This window comes from Drosophila tropicalis, unplaced genomic scaffold (assembly GCF_018151085.1).
Source record: "Drosophila tropicalis isolate 14030-0801.00 unplaced genomic scaffold, ASM1815108v1 contig_593, whole genome shotgun sequence".
NCBI lineage: Eukaryota > Metazoa > Arthropoda > Insecta > Diptera > Drosophilidae > Drosophila > Drosophila tropicalis.
Window position 1 is genome coordinate 9,472,495 of NW_027173070.1, and position 6,064 is coordinate 9,478,558.

A 6,064-nucleotide genomic window follows, 5' to 3' on the forward strand; every position below is an offset into this window, starting at 1 on the left:
ATGTAATTTTTGTTGCTGGTAAATTATAAGTGTTATTTTCTCATCAAATGGAAAAGATGCGGCAAACAGATTTTCCCATACACATCGAAGACAAAGTCGAAGAGAGTTTAAGACAAATTGTTTTGTAATTTGTCTGAGTGCTGGGCCATTGTCCATAGTTATTGTTGTTGAGCATTTTATGCCAAAAGCAGTTCAACTCATTAGCTGCTGCTAAAAAGAAAATAGCCTAAACCAAACAAAATGGTTAACTGAATGAAAATAGGTGTTTTTTTTTTTTTTTGTTTCGTTTTTTGGTTGGTCAACAAAAGAAAGTAAAAGTGCCAAAGCCCCCCGAAAAAAAACTGCACTTGATAATTTCTTTGGCAAACTTTACTAAGACTGCCTATAAACTTTGAGTTGGGTCTATACAACAGACAATTTGTTGTAGCTGTAGTTGATTCCGTTCGATTTCATTAGCTTTTATTGCAGCACTTTTCTTTTCGTAGAGAAAACGAAGAAATTAAGTCACCAATTGAAAGTTGTCTGTGTAAAAGGAGGGGGGAAGTGGGCAACCTTTGTAACCGAAATTGTTAAAGGAAAGCAAGAGTGGACAATGTTTTCACTTTATTTCTTCTCTGTTATTTTTGATACAATTTTGTGCTTTGCGACAATTGCAGGCAATAAATCAAAGTCAAAGTGTTGGCTCAGAACTGCAGCAGCTGCGAGAGAGTTGGTCTTGGGAATGGGCATTATGGGGCACGTGCAGAGTGATTTTATTGGTGTTGGCTGTTGCTTTGTTTCTTGGAGCTTTTTCTCTTCTCATTTTGGGCGTGAGTCCAAGCCACAAAAGCATTTAGAAACAATGTCAATTTGTGGCCAAAGGCGCATGGCCAGTGAAGTGGACGGGAGTTCATTGTATGTTGAAGTAGTCGTAACTTTTTGTATGTAAACTAATTTGCATTTCTCTGTTCATCTCTCTTTCTTTCCAGTATGTGTATATTTGTGTGTGGCAATGTTTGAGTCCACTTGAGTCCAATAACCAGACGCCATACAATTCAAATAGAAAATAACAAAAGGAAAAAAAAAAAAAAAACAAAATCCAATATAAGGTAAGAAGCAATCGATTTTGGCATTAAACAGCAATTAAGTGCACGCCCACCAGAATGAGACAATGGAAACAGTCACTCACTCATTCAGTCAGTCAGTCAGTCATTCAGTTAGACACCCATTCAGTTGTTCGCCTCAAGAAAGAGAGAAAGTGCAGCCAAAGTACTCCCGGCCATAGTCTGTAATTTGCCAGAACCCACAATTAACGCCTAAACCTACTCTCGACGAAACGAGACAAGACTCTCGTTGCTTTATTATGGCAATCAAGTGCGTGGTGTTGTGGCCAAAAGTAATCCAAAAATCAAGTGGACTAGTGGACCTCTGTTGGCCTAGCATTTCGTTTTAATTACATACCAGAGCATGTGTAGGTGGATGAGACTGACAGAGAGAGGGACCCACCAGGTAACCAGTACACAGTTCGAAGCATCAAGCGAAAGTTGAAAGTGACAATCTCCATTGTTTAGTCATAGAATAGCTATAGAAAAGTTTCATATCTTTAAAAGGGAAAAGAATTTCAACCCAAAAATAGTGAAAATATACAAAGATCTCAAAGGTGAATATGTAAGTAATTAAAGAATTTTTTTCCAAGTCCCAGTTAAGGTCTTTTGCCATAAATATAATCCAAGTTACTTCTTTTCTTTTACTGTAGAAAAGTCTCTTTGTAGTTTATTCATGTTTTAGTTAATTGCTTAACTAAAGATCATTTTTATCTGTTTAATTAGAACATGAAAACTCTCTTGTTTACAAATGCAAATTTTATGTCTCTCTTATCTAAATTCATTCGTATTAATTAGCCAAAGCAAAAAATTCTTTTAAGTCCTTTTTGTTAGACATTTGTGAAAAATGCGTCAAGGATCTTTAAAGTTATCCGTTATAAGAGATAGAATATTCATTTCATGCCAATTAAATTGCATAAATCTCTCAATATACTTAGTTTTGGCTTAAGTTGTGTTAGCTTCTTATAAGAAATAGAAATAGACATAGACATGGACATGGCTTACAACTTACAATCAAGTTTGTTGCTTAAGTCATTCGTTTTGCATACGCCGCTGACAACTATGGACCTTATCATTATTCTATAGTTGAGACGAAAGCTGAGAGATGGAAGACCAGAGACAGACTCAGACAGTGCGTCAGTGCGTGGACTTGTCTGCGGTCTGACTTTGGCACCGTTACAACCTGGCCGTAGCCGATGTTAAAGCCAAAGCCAAAGCCAAAACCAAAACCGAGGCCGAGGCTGGGGGCTTCATTAAAATGTCTGCCTTGAAGATTGGCCAAAACCGTTCGTTCGCCCGTTCGCTCGTTCACTGGATTCTCTCCCACCGCCCTCTTCATGATCACTCTTTGGTTTGTTGGCTTTGTTGAAATTGAAACGTCTATGTCGAGACGCGGCAGTATGGGGTACTGCCCGGGCAAATGCATCTTCGTCTGGGGCATGGATGATGTCGGCTTATCTGGGCAGACGGAACGCATCATGACTTAGCTTTGGGCGATGGAATGGACTAAAGCTTCCGCCTTGACTCCAAAAAAAAAAAAAAAAATTATATCCAACTTTAACTTCAACTCCAACGCGGCTGCTGCCACCAGCGAGCAATTTTCAATTTGCCAATTGTAGCAGTAAAGTTTATAGCTGTTGTTTGGGGTTCTTTGTCTCATCCCACCGCACGCTCCACCCTCTCCTCTGTCTCTCTCTCTCTCTCTCTCTCTGTCTCTCCCACTGTATTCCGTTTACCGTTAGTTTGGTGCTCATGTGATTGGCTTGAGGTGTTGTTTGCTGGCCACTTGACTTCACCTGCTCAACAGCAATTGCAAAAATCTCTTTGTTGTGTATGCGTATATTTAATTCTGTGACTCTGTGTGTATGTGTGTGTAGGTTGGCCTCCACTAATTTGCGACAATTGGCCAGGCCATTAACCAGTCTGACTGACCAGCAAGTTGGGGGCGTCACCATCCAAAGCCCACCATCAAGGGCAAGCAAAGTCGCTAACAATCACAGAGATCCAAACATATCAATTTAACGAGCAATTCTGCCATGAAATTACAAATAAAGTTTTATATTTACGTTCCCTCTTTCAGAAAATAATAAAAAAAGAGGAGTTTGAAATTAAAAGAATTATCTTCGTGTATGCAAAGTTAATACTGAAAAACTATCTACCTATACAAACACTTTAAGTTAGAAAACAATTTTAAACTGAATTTTAAAGTCAATGAATTCTTTTATTAACGACATGTACTCCAATGGTAGAGTAAATGGATTGACCTTATTTAACCTGTATTTTTTTATTTCGAGAATTAAACAAACCAATTTCTCCAAAGCTATTTTAAGATCGAGTAAATTTAGCTTAGAAGGTTTTAGTTTAATAAGTGTGCTTACGTTATTTAAAGTTAACCCATTTAAACGTTGAGTGAAAACCAAGGAAATTCAAATTACTTTGGTTCTTGTTAGTATTCACCTTTATGTTCCTTATTCCTTATTATTCTTAAGATGATTGGCTTCAAAAATAAAGTTTAAGTTTTGTAACTTAATTAAGAATATGTGTATTAAGTTAATCAATCTTTTAAAACACTTTTCTATCAAGTTGTATAACTTTTTAAGAAGACGTCACTTCTGGTAACTTTAATTTTGTCTATAATTAGCTTTTGTCTTAAACAATTTTAAGTATCCTTGACAAAATATAAAATATGTTCCTCATAATTCTTATTTATATTTTGTTTGTCTGTTGGAAAATGGACAAGAGTTGCGGTAGCAGCTGAAAGATAATAAAATAAAGACAAGAGCTGTCTAATAAATCCTCTCACATGTTGCGTAACTGCGTGGCTGGTAATTCGATACAAAAATCGCTGAGGAAAAAAACCCATCGATGGCAATTCATTAGACACATGCTGTTTGCCTACTCTTTTATTTTCAGTTTTTTGCATGATTTTTCAGTGTTTTCTGCAATTTGCAGCGATATATTTTTTGTGAGCAAACATGACCCAATTTGCGTAGTATTACTATGCAGCTGAACGATAAGTCAGCAGGGCGCCTGGATTTGAATTGCGGCACGAGTTCAAAGTGAAATTCTTTACACACGAAAAACACAACAGAAAACAAAGCAAAAATGAAACCTTTGATATTCACATGACCGCGATTAGTTTTCATCTATTGGAGTTGTCTGTCTTTCGAACAGTGTTGGGTGGGTTTCCAGAACCTAATCAACACATCATCAATAACAGTGGGAAATCATTTGTTCTACAGATATAACATTGGATACATATCTATGTACGTATGTACATATATCTATCTATCTATGTGGTTTGTGGAGCCATACCGTGTGGGAGATTAATCACACGGTGCCTCCATAGGCCATAGAGCGTGAAATGCAAACAAACAGACAGATAGACATAGAGAGAGAGAGACAGACAGACAGATGGACAGTTTGGACAGTTGGCTGGACGTTGATTATACATTTTGGCCGATGCTCGCTGAAAACTTAATGAAAGCAAACGAATGTTTCTCTGGCTGCCTCATTTTAACCTACCCCTCTCCCCCTATCCACTCATTTCAGTGAGTTTTTCTTTTTTCTCGGCCTTTTCCTGGCAATTTTGATTGTGGGCGTGTGGGTGGCAGTGGCAGGCTGCAATTGATGCCCGCAATTATCTAAAGCCACACAAACAATGCGCAAATTAAACGCAATAAACAAAATGCAAATGCCCCGAGTGCAGAAGTGAGGGCAGGGAGGTCTACTCTATGTAAATATTTTATGTTACAATTTGCACGCTGATTTGTTGCATATCGAAAAGTATAAAAAACAACAACGAAATAAAAATATTGCAAATAACGAAACAAAAAAAAAAACTGAAAATACATAAACCGCAAAAGCCGCAGGCTGCGTAGGCCAACCACACCACATTCTACCGCACCAGCACCACCACCACCACCCAATATGTTGTGGTGCTGCAATTAGTTGGACTCCCTCCTGCACCATCTTTAACCCGCTCTTTTATAATTTTCCGTCATCTTTTGTGGCCTGGCCAAGCATTGGCGGCGCTCCCGTAATTTGCTCATAAATGTTTCGCTAATAGACAGCACATATAAGCCAAGTTAAGTCGGGTTTGCGTTTTGGGTTGGGTTACGGTTCGAGATTTAAGAGCGTTGGTGGTGCTGCTGGTGGTGTGGTGTCTATTAACCGCTAACCGAATCTTGCCACACGCGCCACCATATGGAGATATAAATCTTCGACCTTAAGCCATAGATAGGCCAGGAAACAACGAACGTTACAGCAATCCTAGAGCAAACACTAAAGTGCTACGGTACTAAAATACAGTAACGCTAATTAGATTGATTTATTGAATTCATTTAATGGATAGACTATAGCCCAAAGTAACTAACGGTCCACTTGGACATTTATTGTGAGATTTATTTGCAGTGTTTTATATTTGCTTTTGAAACTTATTTATCCTAGTTTTAAGCTAAATAAAGACAAATGAAATAAAATTACTAGTTGTTAGTTGCTAGTCTAAACGTAAAACTAAAATGATATAGTGAGAGTTATTTAGTCAAAAATCATCTTGTCTCAAGTAAATTTAAAACTTAAAGCTAGTTCGAATGTTTATCACTTTCCATTGGTTAAGTAATTACAATTATTTGCTGACCAAGAATTTATATGTAGAGTTTTTTTTTATGAAACCGGTTGAACAAGTCAAAATAAAGATCTGAAAAAAAAAACAATTGGTTTCTTAGTTTAGGAAATAAAAAATGATTACCAATTTTCTTCGACACGTTTTAATTTTTAAATATATTTTGAATAATCTTCAACAGATTAAGGGTATAATGTTATTAGTCATTATCTTATACGAATTTCATGTGAGATCGTTATGGCTTCAAATTTACATTCTGCATCTTCATTTGAGAATGAAGGCCAAAGGCCAAAAAGTTCTTAAAAACTCAGTTGAAGACTTAGTAAAAAACTATTTTATAGCCTCTCAGAAAATGTAG

General features: G+C 37.0%; 1 long non-coding RNA gene across 1 annotated transcript in view; it reads left to right on the forward strand.

The window, feature by feature from the left end:
* The window catches only part of LOC137576932 (uncharacterized), a 46,684-nt gene extending 45,614 nt beyond the window's left edge, over positions 1–1,070 (forward strand). Inside the window, exon 3 of the long non-coding RNA XR_011032349.1 lies at positions 969–1,070. This is a non-coding gene — a long non-coding RNA (uncharacterized lncRNA). The remainder of the gene's footprint in view (positions 1–968) is intronic.
* The last annotated feature ends 4,994 nt before the right edge of the window (positions 1,071–6,064 follow it).